Raw genomic sequence first — 21,985 nt, 5'->3', positions numbered from 1 at the left:
TCTTGGGGAGGGGCAAAACTGCTTGCAGAAAAGGAACTGCCCCCGCTTCTGATAGCATCTAGCCACATCAACTGGACATAAAATCTGTCCTTGGTTTCCATTTTGTGGCAGGTTGAATATCAAATGCACACAGTATGTAATTTCATGTTGGGAATGCTTAATTTTCTCCAAGTGTCATATAGCTGTTTATTTTTTAATTAAAATTTTTTTATTAATTATTTTTTACATTCCAATCCCAGATACCCCTCCCTTCTTCCCTCCCACTCCCTCCACTCACCCCTCCTCCCATCTGTTCCATGGAGAGGGTAAGGCCTCCCCTAGGAAGTCTACTAAGTCTGTCCCATCATCTCATTGAGGCAGGACCAAGGCACCTCTCCACCCCCACACCCCTGTGTCTAGGCTGGGCATGGTATCTCTCCATATAGAATGGGCTCCACTGAGTCAGTTTGTGCATTAGTGTTAGATCTTGGACCCAGTGCCAGTGGCCTCATATATTGTTCCAGTCACACCATTATAGCCATTTATTATAGAACTTGTTTTCGTTAGTGGCTGTGAGTGAATGACATTCACTTATAAGTCAATGTATACATTGACTGGTATACAGCAGGCAGAGGTGCCCCAGAATTGGGGTCTCCACTGAGAGCATCTAGATTCACAGGTCAGCATGTGTATGTGTGTGTGGGAGAGAGGGTTCCATCCATCTGATGACCAGTAATATGGTGGTGGGTGTCGGGGGGTGGCATTTCTTACTACAATACAACCATTGTTTCTGTCCCAATAAGTCTAATTGTTACAAGTGGTCATGGTCTGGGAGGCATGCTTACAGACTCCTGGTGTCTCATTTAAGAACAAATAAAGGCCCACACAAATTGCAAAGCAACAAGGCAACTTTCTTTGAAGAGAAGTGATAGTGCAGGTCATAAAGAAGTACACCATCAAAAAAAATTAAAAAGAAGTACACCATCAAAAAAAAAGTACACCATCAAGACTGATGGCAGGTCAGGCACAGGTCCTCAGCAGCTCTGACTGTTGCTTGGGGTTTCCTCTCAGGTCTCACGAGAAGGAAGAGTTTAATTGCCAGAGGCATAATGTGTGAGGTTGTCTATTTTGATGGACAGATTAAGTCGCATACTTACTTCTCACCCGCTTATGCCCCTTCTCATAACACACCTGATTTTAATCATATGCATGTCTGAGTAAGCTTAGGAATAAGATGGTAAACAGGGGATACCTTCTGAAAGTAAACTTTGGGTCGCAGCCCTGCCTTATTGACCACACATTCAGAATCAGCTCAGGCTAAAGTGGCCTCGTTGTTTCCATAGCAGGACACAAGTGGAGCAGAATGAATAAGATCTATATCTGCTTATTGCCACACTGCAGGGGTTGTGGGGAGGGGAAGTTTATTATTGTTCAGAGATGGGTGTGCAAGCTGGCAAGGGACTGAGGCTGCCAAGTGCACACCTCAAGCCAGGTGAGTCCCAGGCTGCCACACTATTAGTCCCTTTGCTTGCCTACCTCAGAATGACACAACACTGGGGACAAGGCACATTTGCAGAAAGTGCACCCTTTCCTTGTACCTCTGATCTGTGGGTTGCCACCATGAGGAGAGTGTAACTTTTAGAAGCTGGTAAAGCTATGCTATTTAAATGCAGTTCAAGGCCTGAGGATGCAGCTCAGTGGCAGAGAATTGCCCTAGCAGGTGTGAAGCCATGGCTTTAATCCCCAAAGCCACCAAAAATAAAACATATAAAACCCTACTACTTACCTCTTCCTGGCCTTTTGGGTCAATCAAGTGTACAAACCAGCTCAACACAAATTGTTTGTGGTGTCTTTTTATTTCTTCTTTTTAAAAAGTGGATCATGAGCTTAAGACAGAAATGTCTACACAAAGTGCTTTAGAGTTAGAATCAGGGAATGTTTTTCACTTTTCAACCTGCACAGGAAATTGCCAAGGAAGGTGGGATCTGCAAGGGAATGGAAGCCATTTCTGTAATTAGCCACCCCTTGTCTGTAAGGCCCGGCTCCTTTCTATATGTTAATTAATTAATTCTCTTGTCACACCAATTATTAAAGATACATTCCTATGCTTTGAAGTTAATTATGAAAGCTGAGTTCTACATTTTAAAGTTATCCTATTCTTTAGTTGGCTGTATTAATTTTCCAACTTTTCATTGCAGGTATGGTTTTAAAATCCTGGCTAATTTTAGCTGCATCTAATTAGGCTTACGGGCTATTTCTTCCTCAGGGTTAGAGCTGAGTTTGTTTTTCTTTTCCATGACCTCCACCTTCAGAACTTCTCATGTGTCAAGCTGCTTGCCAGGCATCTCGAGGTTGTTAATACTGGTTCTATTAAAAAAAATTGACATCCCAGAGGAAAAGGTTTCCTTCTGTATAAAGAAACATGTGTTTTATATACTGATGAGAGATGGCTAAATAAATTACTGCAACAGAAGTGGAATTGATAATGACAAACCCAGCAGAGACACACAAGCCCTGAAGGTGAGGAAAATGAACAAGAACCTTTAAGTGGGGTATTTTGAAGGATGCAATTCAGTACAATTTAAGATTTGCTAATCCTAGTTGGTAATTAAATTGAGGGACATGTACATTTTTGTCTCCCATCAACCCACCAGTATATCTTATTTTTCCAGACAACTTTTGAAAGCTCTTACCATGCAAGTATCTTCTCTGTGGATGCTTGGTGTCATGTTTTGAATGAGAAATGTCTGCTTCAGGCTCAGATTTCTGAACACCTGACCCCCAGTTGGTGGCAATGTTTGGGAAGGTGATGCAGCCTCCTGGGAGGGAGTATGTCACTAGGGCAGGGCTTTGAGAGTTCCTAGCCTGATCCTACTTCCAGTCCTCTCTCAGCTTCATGTTTTTGGTTGGAGATGTGAGCTCTCACCTTCTCAATCTGACTTCCTGCTGCCACACCTCCCTGCTATTACGGACTTTCCTCAAAAACTTAAGCCCAAATATACTGTCTGTTATAAGGTGCCTTTGTCATAGTGTTTTATCATAGCAACAGGCAAGTATAGCTAATGCATCATTGTGACCCTGGACCCCTCTGTTTTTCTCAATTCATTCTACCTAGTCCAGAATTTTCACCATTTATGTGGCCCTCCACCTATCAACTAGCTGTTACTTTTCATAAAAATGAGGTCATCAAGCATGCTTACAATTTCCATTGAAAATGATTTACAGAATCTAAAGAAAAATGTACTCTATAAGTGGCTGAAATGAGAGCCATGCTTATTTAATATCTACCTGAGCCCCAAACACTATAGTAGAATTAATGCATGTTTTATTATATAATCTTTTAAAAAATCTTTTCTCCCTTTTTAAAAATTAATTTACTTTTTACATTCCAATCCCAGTTCCCCCTCCCTCCTCTCCTCCCACTCCCTTCACTCCCCCCTCCTCCCATCTGCTCTATGGAGAGGAAGTAGACCCCTAGGAAGTCTACTAAGTCTGTCCCATCATCTAGTTGAGGTGGGACCAAGGCACCCCTCCACCCTCACATCCCTGTGTCTAGGCTGGGCAAGGTATCTCTCCATATAGAATGGGCTCCACTAAATCAGTTTGTGCATTAGTATTTATTCTTGAACCCACTGCCAGTGTGGCCTCATATATTGTCCCAGTCACACCATTGTCACCTGTATTAAGGGAGTCTAGTTCAGATTCCCCATTTGTCAGACCTGCTTCAGTGATCTCTTACTAGCTCGGGTCAGTTAATTCTGTGGGTTTCCCCATTATGGTCTTGACTCCTTTGTTCTTATTTTTACTCCTCCCTTACTTTGATTGCACTCATTGGTTAGTATGTCTGGTATCCACTTATGAGTGAGTATATACTATATTTGTCTTTCTGATTTTGGGTTACCTCACTCAGGATGTTTTTTTCTAGTTCTTGTCATATAATCTTACTAAAAATTTGAGAGTATCATCATCTCCTTTCACCTATGGAGACCGAGGGTCAGATCCTCGCTCAAGGACATGTGCTGTGGGCAAGTTCAAATTAGATTTTTGAGATTCTGGCTTTGAACTTGACGAGTTTCGTTTCACCATAGACACATTTTATGAACTTTTTTTTTCAGTGTGTGGAAAAGAATGACAGGCAATTTAAAGAAAAAACCCGATCAATTCAGACAACAATCTCCTTCAAATTGCTGTCGTAATTGCTTTGGAAGAGAAACTCACAGGATAAAAAGGGGGTGGGTGAAACCTGGTCTAGTGGGGCTCAGCCAAGTACTAAGACATTTTCATATTTCCAAGAGACACACTTTGAAATGGATGTCAAGGCTGAATTTTGTCATGTGTTTGCTCCGGCATGCATATGTGTATATGTGCATGTGGAGTCCAGAAGGCAACCTCAGCTGTCATTCATCAAGTGACCACCTCTTGAAACAAGGACTCTCATTGGCTGGTGAGTCTCCAATTAAGCTAGACTGGCTGGCCAAGGAGCTCCAGGGATTTGCTTGTCTCTGCCTCAACAGATCAGTGCTACAAACATTCGTCAACATGTCTGGATTTTTACATAGGCTCTGATAATTGAGTTCAGGTTCTCATGATTGAACAGGAGGTACTTCACTGACTTAGCTGTGCCCTCATGCCCCCAAATTCACCTTCCCTACTGTGGGAAGAAGGCCCATGTCCCCTCAGAATTCACATGCTAAAGCTCTGATTTCTAATGGAATGGAATTTGGGAGTGAGACCTAGTTAGATATGGTCAGGAGGGGACCATTCAAGACAGGTTTATATCGTAAGAAGAGACCAGAGACATTGCTCTCAACCCATCACACCATGTGATGACATAGGGTGAAGGTAGCCAACTTTCTGTAAGACAGAAAGACCCCAAGGGAACTCACTTGATAGCCATTTTCAACTTGGACTTCAAATGAACTGAACTATGGGAAACAAAAGCATACTGTTGGAGCTGTCCAGTCTGGGGGATTTTTCTCTGACAACCTGATATGTCTAACACTTGTGCCTCCTTCCATATGTCTTATTCTGTTTTCCTTTATTCCCCACTATTGGTCATGCCTTCCCAGAACATGGATGTATGTATTTTTCTTTCTTCCCACCCTCCTGTACCCACACATGTGGGGAGTGTGTCATTTACTTTTTCCATTGCTTTGACTAAATATTTGAAAAAGGTAAGCTAAGCTAGGGAGGGTTTATTTTGGCTCACAGCTTAAGGATAGCATGCATCATGGAGAAAGGTGTGAGGGTGGGAGCGTGAGATATCTGCTCACATTGTATCTACAGTCAGGAAGCAGAGAGAGATGAATGTTCATGTTTGTCTGGCTTCCTTTTTATATTCAGCTTCGGACCCTAGTCCATAGAATTGTGATTTCACATTCAGGGTGGGTCTTCCTTTTCAGTCAAAACTCTTTGATAATATCCTCACTGACCTGTCTGGAAGTTCGTATTCTACATTGCCAAATCCTGTCTAGTTGACAGTGAAGATTAACCAGGCCAGGGTGTGAGAAGAACAGGACACAAATTGCTTCACTGAGATATTCCAGGTGCTTAGACCACTGTCAGATAAATGGTAGGCACTCGAAGAAAATTTGTTGAATAAATCAATGGAAGTAGTTTGTTCGAGTAGCATTTAGTGTTTGTCACAACCCAGTGCAATTGTCCTAACAGAATGTACATTTTATAGACAAGGAACTAAGGGCTAGAAAAAATTTGGTATATTGCCAGTACTGGGAAATCGATCAAGGTCTCTCGGCCCCAAGAGGTCAGAAAGCAATTCCTATAATGTTCAAGGACTCTGTGGTCAAATAAGCTGGGCAGAAATTTGCAGAATCTTCCTGGAATTCAAGCAGCTTTTTATTTCTTTGCTTCTAATTTCCCCAAAGCACACAAAGCATCAGGTGCTTAGTATTGATAAACGTTTTCTGAATCAAGTCAGTAGATTAGTTTATGGGAAGTAACAGCAGAGCTACACGTGGCATGAAGGCTGTGAGTTTCTGGACTTGAGCAGCCTGTGGCGTGTCAGCAGATTTGAAGCATCCCCTGCAGCCAGTGAGTGTGGAGGCACCAACAAGCCTCACACAGACACCTTTCACCTTCAGAAAGTTAATTATAAGACCAAGGCTACCTGCTAGATGAGCCCATACACTGCATAGGGTTACTCCATGGAAAACAATAATAAAAACAGGACAGTTTTGTATTTCTAATGTAAGGCAGCTGTGTTCTCTAGGTACTGCTGTTGAAAGTTGACATGCACATGTTCATTGGATTGAACGATGGCTCCCATTGGCATCTGGGCCAGTGTTCTGCACAGTTCCATTGCACACAGGAAATAAGGAACATGTTCAACCCCGAGGAGCTTTCTGGAGCTCACTTAATGAATACACATGCTCCATATTAAGAAAAGGAAGTTTTGTTATTATCTGAGTAGAGTTAATTTATAAAAGGCAGCTGGAGTATCTGCGTGGAGTTGTAAGAACATATTTATTTAGAGCGTTGTGTATTTGGGTGTGTAAGGATCCTACAACTGGGAAGGGACCCAGAAAATAGTGTGGTCAGCTGTTGCCAGCCAATACTAAATCAAAACGGGGATGCATCAATATTCTGTAATTGATAGGTAGAAGTAAAAATTTCATCTTTCTTTTTGAAGCAAGAGTGGCTTTATGCAAGCCTGCAAATGACTTTGACCACAAACTCCCCACCCAATGCCAAGCTCACCAATTAGAAGTACTGGCTGGGAAGGTCAGACCCTAGCAAACCCCATCTGGGATCAGTAGGATAAACCCTCCATTCCCACTTCATCCTTTTAGAAGTCAAGCAGCAACAGCTGCCACTGGAACCAAACATCAATGATGTCATAAGCAGGGGGCCTTGAAAGTTTCCAGAGCTCTATACACTAAGCCCAGATCTCCTAACCATCTCAAGCACCAGGGCTCCTTTGAAACACTAGAAATTCTGACAAGCCCCACGTAGTAATATGTGCACTATTAACAGGCATGGATTGAGGACACAAATAGTAAAGACTCACTCAGTACAGTAATCACACATGGGTTTGTATTTTCTCAAAGTAGAGCACCATCTACTTTGGGTTAAAGGGCACAACAGACAAAAGCAAAAGACGCTGTTACCTCTAGGCAACATCCACAGATTCATCAGATTCCCACAGTTCTGGATGCCCATGCTGTGCCCACAGAGACCCGTGTCAGCAAGCAGAACTGTGACCCTGGAGGAAATGAGAAATGAGACATAAGCAGGCTGTGTTCAATGTCTCCTCCCAGGTACTTTGGTATGCTAAAAGCAGTCTCACCCCTGAAGAATCATCAGGTCTAATGTCTTCTGTATTGGGGGAAATATGGATAAATCTGTATTAGAAGACTTCCTTGTCTTCCTTACAGACTATTAATAAGGCCAAGTGCAAGAGGAAGTCTGGCTATGTGCGAGCCTGCCCTACTGACTCCCTTAGTGCCATAGTTATTAAGCTCCACCAGTGTGTGTGTGTGTGTGTGTGTGTGTGTGTGTGTGTGTGTGTGTGTGTGTGTTCCAACATTTCACAGGTTCCTTCCCCTACTCCTGAAGCCCATGTCTACAGTGCTGGGTACTGGTGTTCATACAAATCTATAGGTATTCAGAGGCAGACCTTTTCCTGGGTTCATAAAAAAGTGTATTCTTAGATAATACTCTAGAGAAACACTAAGTGATTTGCCAGTGACACACTTAGAAAACAGACAGTTCTTTACGAATATCCTAAGCTGCATTTACAGGTGAGAGGCAGCCCTTTGACCTCAGGGTCTACACACACAGGTCTACCTGTGCTCACCACCCACAGTTACTTTCCTGTCTCAGGCTTACATCCTGGAGCCTGAGAAGAGAATGAAAACAAAATCTGTGGTCTTCACAGGGCAATCTAACACTTAAGTCTATGATCCAGTGATTTGTGGCTAAAAGTTCTTTAGCACTCCACTGCAGAATTTTTGCCTTGACACAACCTAATGAGCCACAGAGATAGAGGTAATAAATATGGTGTTTAGGGACTGCCTGTACTGTTTGTCATCACTCTGCTTTTGTTCCCATGTGTTCCCTCAAAAGTCAGTTTGTTTTTGTGTTTGTGAATGAGAGAGAGAGGGAAGAGAAGGAAGGAGAGAGAGAAAGAGAGAGGAGAGAGGGAAGGAGAGAGGGGGGTAGAGTGGGGGAGGCAGACAGAGAAGGACTGTGTTTTGGGGTTTCTTTTAAATATTCTTGGCTGTCTTCATGCTACAGTCAGGTCAACACTGTCATTAACCACCCTTTCTGTTTCTGGACCCTGTACTGTAACACACATCTAAATAATCTAATGTTTGGATCATCAGCTGGACTGTTCTGTGAACAAGGGGCAGGAATCCTGCAGATCCTAACATCTGTCACTTTGCTATCAGCCCCTCTCCATAATAATCAGGATTAGAGCCTCCTGTCAGAAAGATCCACAGATGCCTGTAGCCTTCAGGCATTGAAGGCAACAGATAGGTTACTGTGCATTCAATATTCCTATTCATGATGTGCAAAGCACCATTGTTTTTGAGTATCTGCAAGCCAATTTTGAGTAGCATTAACTCAGATAAAACAAAAAGCAGTCACTTTAATTTACATTATAATTCCTCAGTGAATATAGTTGAACCAACTAAAAACAATGAAAGGCAAAAACCTTTGGTAATTGTCGGATGTAGTTTTTATTGTTAGCATTTAGTCTGCAAGAGAATGGACAGCCCCCGGTGTTCTTGTCCATTTAAAGCAGTGGTTCTCACCCTTCCTAATGCTGTGACCCTTTAATACAGTTCCTCATAGTGTGGTGACCCCCAACCATAAAATTATTTTCACTGCTACTTTACAACAGTAATTTTGCTACTGCTATGGATCATAATGCAAATATCTGTGCTTTCTGGTCTTAGGTAATCCCTGTGAAAAAATTGTTTGATCTCAAAGGGGTCACAGCTCACAGGTTGAGAACCAATGGTTTAAAAGAAGAAAACACTGGAAAATAGAAGTGATTGCTATTTCTAATAAAAATGTGTTCTGTATCTACTATGAGCAAGTCTCCATACCATCTTAACAGGGGTTTTGTCAGGTGGATGGGAAGGGTGTTGTCTTAGAGTTTTTATTCCTGTGAAGAGACACTGTGATGATAACAACTCTTATAAAGGAAAACATTTAATTGGGTGGTTTACAGTTTCAGAGGTTGAGTCCATTATCATCATGGCGGGACATGACAGCACGCAGGCAGGCACAGTGCTGGAGAAGGAGCTGAGAGTGGAGAAGCTACATCTTGACTCACAGGCAACAGGAAGTGAACTGAGACACTGGGTGTTGCTTGAGCATATGTGAGACCTCAAAGTCCGGCCCCACAGTGACACTTCCTCCAACAAAGTCACACCTCCTAATAGTGCCACTGCCTATGCGCTCATGAGAGCCAATTACACTCAAGCTGCCATAGGTGTGGACCAAGGAAGGGAATGGAAGGATCACAAAGAGTAAAACAAAAAGTGATGGGAGGGTTGGTTTGGGGTACAGTGGTTAAGGAGTCCTTCTCTCATAGAGGACCTGAGTTCTGTTCCTGGATCCCACACCAGACAACTCACAGCCAGCCATATCTCCAGCTCCAGGGCATCCCACACCTCTAGTCTCTGAAGGCTCATACCTCCGCATACACATAATTAAAGAAGAAAATTAAAATGTAAAAAGTAAGGTTTTAAATTTAATCACATTAATATTTTCATTACATTTATTTATTACCTATTTATTACATTCATGTGTATGTGTAGCATTACTTTCTTGCTGGGACCGCCAGCTCATAAATAATGACTTGGAGACTTATTATTAATTATTAGCTTAGGCTTGTCCCACTAGCTCATATAACTTAGCCTGTTTCTAGCAAGCTACATTTTGCCACATGGTTCAGTTACCTCTGTTCTGTTCCATATGTCCGACTTCTTCAGAGTCTCCTGGCATCTAAAGAAAGAAAATGGGTATAGACAGTCATAAAAAATAAATAGTTTAAAAATAATAAAGTCTTTAAAGAAAGAATAAAGCAATATAAAAAGCCCGTAAAGATGGGAAATACACAGGACATCTGGATCCTGTATGGTGCTTTGTTGACTTTGAATTATTTAAATGCTAATGTACAAAATTCAATAGCTGCTAAGAGACATTAGATTATAGAAACTGCTAAACTAAACCAACCTATATATTTTAAGACATAAAGGTTGGTTTAATTTAGCTCTATTCTGTTCTACATGTCCAACTTCTTCATAGTCTCCTGGCATGTAAAGAAAGAAAAGAAAATGGGTATAGACAGCCAGAGAAAATAGCTTAAATGTGTTAGTGTGTATGCGAAGGTCAGAGGACAATTTGTTTACATGACAACTGGGTATGAGGATGCGAAAACTCCATGAATATGTCAGCTTTCTGTCCAGAGGACCCAGGTCAAGGAGGAGAGGGTAAGCAAGGCAAAAAGAATCAGGAGGACCATGAAAAGAAGGGCAAGGGAAGAAGTACAAAGCATGTACTCAAACTACACCTACACATCCCTTGGACCTGGAACCAGGCATGCATGTCACACTGAAAGCTGAGGTAACAATCAGGAGTCAAACATAGACCCCGGCAACATCCCCAGTTTGAGTCTAGTTGAATCCTAATGTCAAACATTGAGGTCTTTCTGCTTTTGGAGCAGCTGGTGAGACTGGAGAAAAGTGATTGTAACTATAGACGTGAGAGACAAAGCTGTCAACTGCTTTGATCTGATTGGCGTGGTTAGAGCGTTACATCTAACTACAGGCTTCACAGTCAGACTTTCTTTCCTTTTTCTTCCTGATGTGGGTTTTGTTTTGTAGTGCAGCCTGAACCTGGCCAACAATCATCTGATTTCAGTTCTCCAGATACTGGATTATAGGCATAAGTCATATATCCAGCTCAAAACTCTATATTCTCATAGTTCATACTATGTGTTTACCAAGTAGGACTAAAGCCAGGCCTGTAAATAAATAAAAAATCCTCTCAAGTTTTAAGTGATTTTATAAACTCTTTTGTAAGGCATTTTGTTATGATTAATCTTTATTAAAATGCTTGAATTAATAGCTGTTACTTGAATACCCAAGTTCAAGAAAAACTGTATAATTTATAGATCCTATAAATGTGTATTTGAATTCATTTAAAAGATAAACATTATTCTCTTAAAAAACCAAATAACTAAGGGGCTGGAAAATGGCTTAGTTAGGGAAGTGCTTACTGTACAAGCTGAGAGTCCCTAGCACCCACATAAAATCTGGGTACAGTTTTGTGGAATAATAATCCCAGCGCTGAACAGGCAGAGACAAGAGTACTTTTGGAACTGGCTGGCCCGCCAGTCTAGACAAACTGGTGAGTTCTAGACTCAGGGAGGCACTGTCTCAGAAGGTAAGGCAGAGAGCTGTAAAAAGAGACTATTGTTGACCTTTGTTCTCCACATGCATGTACAAGTACACTCACTCACATACATACCTGTGCTACACACACACACACACACACCCCTGCACTATGCATGGACACACAGACATACATACACCTACACTATGCGCACATACACACACACACACACACACACACACACACACACACACACACACACACCCCTGTATTATGCACATACACACATACATACACACATACCCGTGTGTGATGGAGGAAGGTGTGAACAGTGTTCTCAGCCACTTAGATTGAACTGATATTTATAGCATGTCAGGTCTGAGTAGAGAGCATGTGCTCACAGAACACATGTGATGTTTACTGAGCAGAACTAAATTCTTGGCCCTAAATCAGAAAATGTTCTCAAATCTTAAATGCTATAAAACATTTCATATCCAATTAGTCAAAACAACCAATTTTTAACATGTTTAATCATTACCAAACATTAATTGACTCAACAGCTACATTATTTGAATACTAGAGTTGTAGAAAAAAATTGATATTTATGTGTATATGCATAGAAAAATATTTACGTATATTTGAGTTTATTTCAGTATAAATATTATTGTCTCAAATAAACCAAGAAACTATAGGGTCTTTTTCTTTGTTTAAAGATTGATTTTTATCTATATTTGTGTGTCTGTGGCTGTGTGAGTGTGCACCTTGAGCATGCCTGGTACCCCCAGAAGAGGGCGTTGGATCCCATGGAACTGGTGTTACACACAATTGTGTGCCGCAATGTGGGTCAGGACTCAAACTCAGCTCCTGAAGCAGCCAGTGCTCTTCACCATGGAGCTGCCTTCCCATCGTACATTGGAGGGAAACAGAGTTTACCAATCACCTACCTATATAGAGTATTACAAGGGTGAGCAAAATGGTTTCTAAAGCACTATATAGCCTTGCCCGACAGACTAGCAAGCACCATCAGCACACACTCAGAATGCGTGCCTCACCCTAAGTCTTGTCATGTCACTCCGTGTCTCCTCTATAAAGTCCCCGTGCACAGGCACCAGCAGTTCACCCATTAAGCCCGTTCTTAACCCCCAACTGTGAGTCCTCTGTTCTGCTTAATTAGCTAAAACTTCATGAATGCACAATTCCCAGTCCCCTTTCTGTATTACTAGCCATGCTGAAATGAATGGTTTCTCTTCAGGTTAAAAAAGTAAGACTGTTTAAATGTAGAGAAAAAAATCTCATAAAAATGGAATTAAAAGCTATCTGACATAAAAATGCTCCTTGCCCCCCATCATTGAGTACTTTTTGTGTCTGAAACCTACTGTTCACGTTATGCAGCGGGCAAATGCAAAAAAATTACTTCAGTTCTGTGGATTAACCAGACTCCCTGCTTCCTGCTTGCCCAGGGACTCTTTTCTTCCTATTTTGAAACACTGTACAGCAGACAAAGGTTTGTATAAGGGAAAGGAAACACTTTCCGCAGAGCCCTTTTCAATAAGGAAATGGAAATGTTGCCTGCTGGAAAGCGTTTACCAAAGATAATTTGCAATTGAGACCTTAAAAAAATAATTTTTCATAATGGGAAGTGAGTGCTAGGGCGAGAATGAGAGGGAGAGAGGGAGAAGGAGAGAGGAGAAAAACAGGAAGAAAGAGAGAGGAAGCAATATGTGTTGACCAGAGTCTGCATTCAGACTTCTGCCCCAGCAGAGCCCTGAGGCCACAAACCTCTGCCTTTGGCACAAATGCCTCTTTGCCTGTAGAACAATTATACCCTGCTGTCAGCTGGAGAGGCCAAGACTTAGCTGCTTGCCACTGGGCTTGAGCTGGTTTGTGCTTGACAACTTTCCAGCACCTTAGTTTGTTTCACTGAAGAGATTAGAGGCACCTGCAGGTCTGCTATGGCTGTCCTTTGTCCAGGGTCACTGTGGAGCTGACCGTGCACAAATGCTCCCCACTGAACCAGGAAATTGAGTCTCCAGGATGAATCTGGACAAGGAGTTGAAAGAAGACTGATTAGAAAATTAGATTTTGTGGGGGCGGGAGGGATGCCATAAAGCCTGGCTACTGCATAAGCCCACTTCATTTGAAACTGTCATTCACTTCATGTGTCTGTCTGAGGTCCCCGCCCCCATCTTAGTCGGCCCATTTGCAGAAGCACAAACCATTGGCCCAGATGAGAAGGGACAATCGAGAAACAGAGACTTGATATTTCAGGATGCACAGCCTTATGCATCACAGAAGCATGTCAGGAGGGTTGGCTCATCAGCCTCCCAACTCGGTAAAAACTAAAAGAGAGCAGGCATCTGTAACATCAGTTTTTGAGACCAAAACCAACTGAAATGTGGGCAGAAAGCACAGGAAGTTTTATTTTAACTTAAACTCTGCCAAGTTGGTATTCATTCCTGAGAGGCTGAGGGACTGGTTCATTCATAGGCACAAGGGACACGTCTTCCCCTAGTCATGTGCTCTAGGATTCGGGACATTTGTACAAAGAGGTGGATGGAATGGAATGAAATCACGAGAATGAGAAGATTCCAAATGCCATGGTCAGAAGCCTCCATCCTCCTCTTTTTTTTCAATCAACTTTTCCATTTTGACTTTCCCTGTCTGTAAGATTCTAACAATAATCTCTATGCCTCTATGTTTCATTAAAATGCTTGAAAATGGAGGACAGATTTCCAGTTTTGCTAAGTAGAGGAAGTGAGTGATCATTACTTTAAAACAATATATATATTGTTAGACCCCCGAAAACTCAAGTATTCGGGGTCCCAGGCCACGACCAAGGTCACCCCAATCACCAGGCGGATTCGAGAGCTTGCTGCAAACTGCACGAGGCTTTATTGTAATTTAACGAGCTAACCCCATGTTAGCTCGGGTCTTTCACCCACCCACCATGGCGGATAGCTAGAAAAGACGGCTCCTAGGGGCTCCCAAAAGATCTTATAGGGCAGCGTAAGGGGAGTGTCTAGGGGTATGCACAGGCTTACGCACAGGCTCACGATTGGTGTGCTTCCAGGCTTGGAGGGCTTGCCCTGTGTTGATTGGTCAACTGGTTGTTATGGCCCATAGGCCCTCCCAGGGTGGTTGCTATGCTCTCTATGTCATTGTCGTGCGCTTGTCCGTAAAGCACACCCAGGGTCGTAAAGCACACCCAGGGTCGTAAAGCATAGCGCCACCAGCTAACTTCTGTTTGGCTCCTTGTCATGAGACAGGCATCTGACTTTCTAGTGACTAACTTCTGATGGGTTCCTTGTCACGAGACAGGCTTCTGACCTCTAAGTGACCAAGGCAGGTTTATGGCAAGCACGTGTTCGGCTGTTATGGCTGCCAAAAGGGAAGCTGGTTCCTTCAATATATATATATATGTATATATATAATATATATATATATATATATATATATATATGTATGTGTGTGTGTATTTGTGTGTGTGTGTCTGTGTTGATTGTAGTTGTGCCACACAGTGAGATAATGCTCCCCTCAGGAGTTTTAGATTATCTAATATTATCTAATTAAATACTGGCCAGGTGGATGTGTTCTGGCCAGATGCATACCCAGGTTCCTGGGAAATGGCCCAGAATCAAGTATGGCAAGGGCTTAAGAATAAAACACATAATTCATTGCATTTCCCATCAGGCCCAATTAGGGGCAAGCATACATCCTGAAGTACCTCCAGCCTGTGAATCTCCCACCCACATGTGATCAAGTACATCTGGTGCAAATGGGTCACATAAACTTGTTTAGGAGAATGAAAAATATGTGGCTTGTTATCTCTCATAAACAATAGCCTCCAGCATTTCAGGAACTTTCTGTCCTTGGGCCAGGGATTTGCAGATCAGAGACGTTTTTTGTTTCATGGATCTCTTAGGCATAGTAATTAAGACTTAAAATGTAACTTTGGCTCTCACATTAAGACCCTGTTATTGAAAAGACACCACATACTTTGGAAATAGGACTTGGAGGAATTGAGCTGGCACTGACCTAGACTGTCTCTCAGTATTTGAAGGAGCCATGCAAGCTGCCTAGGCAGAGAAGCAATAGACAGTTCTGCCCAGACTATGAACCACAATGATTGGTCTGGCAAGATATCACCGGTGGCGCAATAGTGGCACTTTTATCTCGGGGGTAACCAACAGCTGTCTAATTTGACGAAGTCTCACTCAATGGGAGGGAATTTATGCCTGGTACTATAAACCTATATGAATGGAGAGGTCATAGACCCGAGAGGAGAACCCATTACTGTCATTTTTCCTAAACCATTATAATTTCCAACTGTATTCTGAATACTATCATTATACCTACAGGTAAGTGTAGCTCTCACCTTACATAACAATGGCTTAATTTTGCACCTGGAAGAGGCTATTTATAGAGATTCCCCTCTAATGCAAGAGTGGGACACAGAGCGGCAGGAAATCATTAGGATGACCTCATATCAACCTTTGAACACTCACATGCTGTGTCATCTTTCCCTGGGGACCACTGCTGCTGACTCACTGGACACAGCATGGGGAGGATGCCACTTCCTGATGAGGTCACAAAGGAGCTTGACCTCCTGCTGGAAGATGCTGCCCTTGGGGTTTGTAACAATCCCTCTTGTTGGAGAATGTGCATTTATGAAATGTGAATGTCTCTGCTTCAGAATGGAGAAACTGAGTCAGGAAGGACCTTGAAGTACAAAAGCCCTTGAGGTGCAGTTTGGCAAACAACACTTTCCTAGTGGGCCCTCTTCAGAAACACTGGGTCTGGCCAGCATAGAGGAGTGCATTGACCAGAGCGGTCCTGTCAAGCATACCTGGACTTCTGAACTACCAAAGCCATGGGACACTATCATGCATTTTCTTAATCTGTTAAGATTAGGGTGATTTATTGCCCATCAATGGATGACTAGCACAGGGCCACCTCCTTCAGCTACCTTGAGATGTTGTTTGTATTGATATCTTGTGAACATGCAAAAGGATCAAAAGTTATTAGCCCTATCAATCTGTTTCATATAGGAAACTCCACTAAGTTGAACACACACTTCCATGAGCTCTCATGGTGAGAAGGGCTGCTGCAGGAGCCAATATCAGCTGTGCTGGAGCCTGGGAATCAGTTTTTAAGATTAGGCTAATGAGTTCGAGGCCAGCCTGATCTACAAAGTGAGTTCCAGGACAGCCAGGACTGTTACACAGAGAAATTCTGTCTCAAAATCCCCACCCCCATAGGCTATTTACTGGTGAATATCATAAAATCATATGTCTTGGTGACTTAAGCAGCTTGCAAAAGGCCTGTTTTGTTTGGAGAGGGGGAGAATCAAGCATTATTCTTGATGTTTCTTAGTTTCTTTTTTCATTTTTCTTTTCTTTTTTAATTTAGAAACTATCATTTTACATATTAATCCCCACTGTTCCTCTCCCTCCCACCCTCCCATGCACCTTACCAACCCCCCAACCTACCCCTCATCTGCTCCCCAAGGACACTGAGGCCTTCCATGGGGTATCATCAAAGTCTGTCACATCATTTGGGGGAGGGCCTAGGCCCTCCTCCGTGTATCTGGGCTGAAGTCCCTCCATAGGAAATGGGCTCCCGAAGTCCATTTGTGCACTAGGGATAAATACTGGTTCCATTGTTAGAGGTCCCATAGATTGCTTAGGCCTCCTAACTGGCACCCTCATTCAGAGGGTTTGGTTCTGTCCAATGCTGGTTCCCCAGCTTTACGACTGGGATCCATGTGCTCTCATTAGGTCAGGTCAGCTGTTTCTGTGGGTTTCTCCAGCCTGGTCTTGACCCCTTTGCCCATCTCTCCTCCCTCCCTACAACTGGATTCCAGGAGTATAGTTTAATGCTTAACTGTGGGTTTCTGCTTCTGCTTCCATCAGCTACTGGACGAAGGCTCTAAGATGGCAATTAAGGTAGTCATTAATCTCATTATAGGGGAAGGGCATCAAAGGCAGCCTCTTCACTACTGCCTAGATTCTTAGTTGTGGTCATCGTTGTGGATCTCTGAACATTTCCTTAGTGCCAGATGTCTTTTTAAACCTATACTGGCTCCCTCTACTACTCCACTGTCTCAGTCTTCCTGATCCCTCTTGTTCTCTTCCCCCTCCTCTTCTCCCTTTTTTCTACCTCCCTCCTCTCTCCCCCCATGCTCCTGATTTGCTCAGGAGTTCTTGTCCCTTTCCCCTTCTTCAGGGGACCATGTATATTTCTCTAAAGTTCCTCCTTGTTTCCTAGTTTCTCTGGTGATGTGGATTGTAGGCTGGTAGTCTTTTGTTCTATGTCTAATATTCATATAAGAATGAGTACATAACAGGCTTGTCTTTCTGTGACTGGGTTACCTCAATCAAGATGGTTTCTTCCAGTTCCGTCCATTTGCCTGGACTTCCAGTTCCATCCATTTGCCTGGAAATTTCAAGATTTCATTGTTAGTTTTCTTCTGAGTAGTAAGTACTCCATTGTGTAAATGTACCACATTTTCTCCATCCATTCTTCAGTTGAGGGGCATCTAGGTTGCTTCCAGTTTTTGGCTATTACAAACAACTCTGAACATACACATCCTTGTTGTATGAATGTGCATGTTTTGGGTATATGCTCAAGAGTGGAATTGCTGGATCATGAGGTAGATTGATTACTAATTACCTGAGAAACCACCATACTGGTTTCCAAAGTGGCCACACAAATTTACACTCCTACCAGCAATGGAGGATTGTTCCCCTTTCTCCACATCCTCTCCAGCACAGACTGTCTTTGGTGTTTTATATTTAGTCATTCTGGCCTGTGCAAGATGGTATCTCAGAGTTGTTTTGATTTGCACTTCCCCGATGGCTAAGGATGTTGAGCACTTTCTTAAGTGTCTTTCAGCCATTTTAGATTCCTCTATTGAGAATTCTCTATTTAGTTCTGTACCCCAATTTTTATTTATTTATTTTTTATTTTTTTTATCATTTTTTATTTGAATTAGAAACAAGATTGATTTACATGACAATCCCAGTTCCCTTCTCCCTCCCTTCCTCCCCTACCACCCCCCCAACTAAAACCCTACCTATCACATATCCTTTCTTCTAATCTTCACCTGACTCAACCTTTCTGCTCCCTCATGACCTCTGCATCCCTCCTCTTCTTCCCTTCTCATTCTCGTAGCTCCTCTCCCCCTCTTCCCATGTTCTCAATTTGCTCAGGCATCGTGACCCTTTTCCCTTCTCCAGGGGACAATGTTTGTCTCTTTTAGGGTCTTCCTTGGTTACTAGTTTCTCTGACAGTGTAGATTGTAGGCTGGTAATCCTTTACTCTATGTCTAAAATCCACATATGAGTGAGTACATATCATGTTTGTCTTTTTGTGATTGGGTTACCTCACTCAGAATGATTTCTTCTAGTTCCATCCATTTTTCTGCAAATTTCAAGATTCCATTGTTTTTTTTTCTGCTGAGTAGTACTCCATTGTGTAAATGTACCACATTTTCTCTATACACTCTTCGGTTGAGGGGCATCTAGGCTGCTTCCAGTTTCTGGCTATTACAAATAGTGCTGCTGTGAACATCGTTGAACAGATGTCATTGTTGTATGAATGTGCTTCTTTTGGGTATATGCCTAGGAATGGAATTGCTGGATCTTGTGGTGGACTGATTCCCATTTTCTTGGGGAGTTGCCATACTGATTTTCAAAGTGGCTGTACAAGTTGGCACTCCAACCAGCAGTGGAGAAGTGTTCCTTTTTCTCCACATCCTCTCCAGCATAAACTGTCATTGGTGTTTTTGATTTTAGCCATTCTGACAGGAGTAAGATGGTATCTCAGAGTTGTTTTGATTTGCATTTCCCTGATGGCTAAGGATGTTGAACACTTTCTTATGTATCTTTCAGCCATTTTAGATTCCTCTATTGAGAATTATCTATTTAGTTCTGTATCCCACTTTTTAATTGGATTGTTTTTGTACCCCACTTTTTAATTGAATTGTTTGGTGTTTTGATAACTAGCTTCTTGAGTTCTTTTATATTTTGGAAATCAGCCCTCTGTCAGATGTGGGATTGGTAAATATGTTTTCCCATTCTGTGGGCTGCCGTTTTGTCTTGTTGCCTGTGTCCTTTGTCTTACAGAAGCTTCTCAGTTTCAGGAGGTCCCATTTATTAATTGCCAATCTCAGTGTCTGTGCCAGTGGAATTATGTTCATGAATTGATCTCCTGTACAAATTTGTTCAAGGGTACCTTCCACTTTCTCTTCTAAGAGGTTCAGTGTGGCTGGATTTATGTTGAGGTCTTTGATCCATTTGGACTTAAGTTTTGTGCATGGCAATAGATATGGATCTATCTGCAATCTTCTACATGTCTGCATCTAGTTATGCCATCACCATTTGTTAAATATGCTTTCTTTTTTCCATTGTATGATTCTAGCTTCTTTTTCAAAAATCAGGTGTTCATAGGTCTGTGGGTTAATATCAGGGTCTTCAATTTGATTCCATTGGTAAACCTGTTTTTGTGCCAATACCAAGCTGTTTTCATTACTATAGCTCTATAATAGAGCTTGAAGTCAGGGGTGGTGATGCCTCAGGAAGTTCCTTTATTGTACAGGGTTGTTTTGGCTATCCTCGGTTTTTTGTTTTTCCATATAAAGTTGAGAATTGTTCTTTCAAGGTCTGTGAAGAATTGTGCTGGTATTTTGATGGGGATTGCATTGAATCTGTAGATTGCTTTTGGCAAGATTGCCATTTTTACCATGTTGATCCTACATATCCAAGAGCATGGGAGATCTTTCCATTTTCTGGTATCTTCTTTAATTTCTTTATCTTTAAAGACTGGAAATTCTTACTATACAGGTCTTTTATTTGTTTGGTTAGCATTACCCCAAGATATTTTATGTTGATTGTGGCAATTGTAAAGGGTGATGTTTCTCTGATTTCCTTCTTAGCCATTTATCATCTATATATAGTAGGGCTACTGATTATTTATTTATTTATTTATCTATTTATTTATAGTTTTTCGAGACAGGGTTTCTCTGTGAAGCTTTGGAGCCTATCCTGGCACTTGCTCCGTAGACCAGGCTGGCCTCGAACTCACAGAGATCTGCCTGCCTGTGCCTCCCAAGTGCTGGGATTAAAGGCGTGCACCACCAATGCCCTTCGGGCTACTGATTTTTTTTTTTTTTTTTGAGTTAATCTTGTATCCTGCCTCTTTGCTGAAGGTGTTTATTAGCTGTAGGATTTCCCTGGTAGAATTTTTCGGGTCACTTTTGTAAACAATCATATCATCTACAAGTAGTGAAAGTTTGACTTCTTCCTTTCCAATTTGTATCCCCTTGATCTCCTTTGGTTGTCTTAATGGTCTAGCTAGAACGCAAGTACAATATTGAAAAGATATGGAGAGAGTGGACAGCCTTGTCTTGTTCCTGATTTTAGAGGAATCGTGTTGACTTTCTCTCCATTTAGTTTGATGTTGGCTGTTGGTTTACTCTATATTGCTTTTATTATGTTTAGGTATGTTCCTGTTATCTCTCCAGGACCCTTATTATGAAGGGAGGGTGGATTTTGTCAAAGGCTTTTTATAGCATCTAGTGAAATGATCATGTGGGTTTTCTTTTTCAGTTTGTTTATATGGTGGATTAAATTGATGGATTTTCGTATGTTGAATCATCCCTGCATCCCTGGGATGAAGCCTACATGACAATAGTAGATGATTTCTCTGATGTGTTCTTGGATTCGATTTGCTAGTATTTTTGCAAATGTTCATGAGAGAGATTGGTCTGTAGTTCTTTTTCTTAGTTGTGTGGCTTGGGTACCAAGGTAATTGTAGCCTCGTAAAAAGTTTGGCAATGACCCTTCTGCTTCTGTTGTGTGGAACACTTTGAGGAGAGTTGGTATTAGTTGTTCTTTGACTTTCTGGTAGCTGCACTGAAGCCATCTGGCCCTGGGCTTTTTTTTTTTTTTTTTTTTTTTTTTGGTTGGGGTACTTTTGATGAGTGTTACTATTTCATTAGGGGTTATAGGTCTATTTAAATTGCTTATGTGTTCTTGATTTAATTTTGGTAAGTGATATCTATCCAGAAAATTGTCCATTTCTTTTTAATTTTCCAATTTTGTGGAGAACAGTTTTTCTAAGTATGACCTGAAGATTGTATGTACTTCCTCAGTGTCCGTTGTTATGTCCCCCTTTACATTTCTGATTTTGTTAATTTTCTTGTTGCCTTTTGGCTAGATTGGATAAAGGTTTATCTATCTTGTTGATTTTCTCGAAGTACTAACTGTTTGTTACATTGGTTCTTTTGTATTTTTTTTGTTTCTACTTTATTGTTTTCAGTACTGAATTTGATTAATTTTCTGGAATCTACTCCTCCTGGGTCAGTTTGCTTGTTTTTGTTCTAGAGTTTTCAGTTTGCTGTTAATTCTCTAATGTGACTATTCTCCAGTTTCTTCATGTGGGCACTTAGTGCTATGAACTTTACTCTTAGCACTGCTTTCAAAGTGTCCCATAAGTTTGGGTATGTTGTGTCTTCATTCTCATTGAATTCTAGGAAGTCTTTAATTTCTTTTTTTATTTCTTCTTTGACCCAGGAGTGGTGCAATTGCGCATTGTTCAATTTTCATGAGTTTGTAGGGTTTCTGCAATTTGTGTT

This window comes from Cricetulus griseus, chromosome 7, assembly GCF_003668045.3.
Source record: "Cricetulus griseus strain 17A/GY chromosome 7, alternate assembly CriGri-PICRH-1.0, whole genome shotgun sequence".
Taxonomy (NCBI): Eukaryota; Metazoa; Chordata; class Mammalia; order Rodentia; family Cricetidae; genus Cricetulus; species Cricetulus griseus.
The sequence above is the reverse complement of the archived record's forward strand: the minus strand, read 5'-3'. Positions refer to the sequence as shown.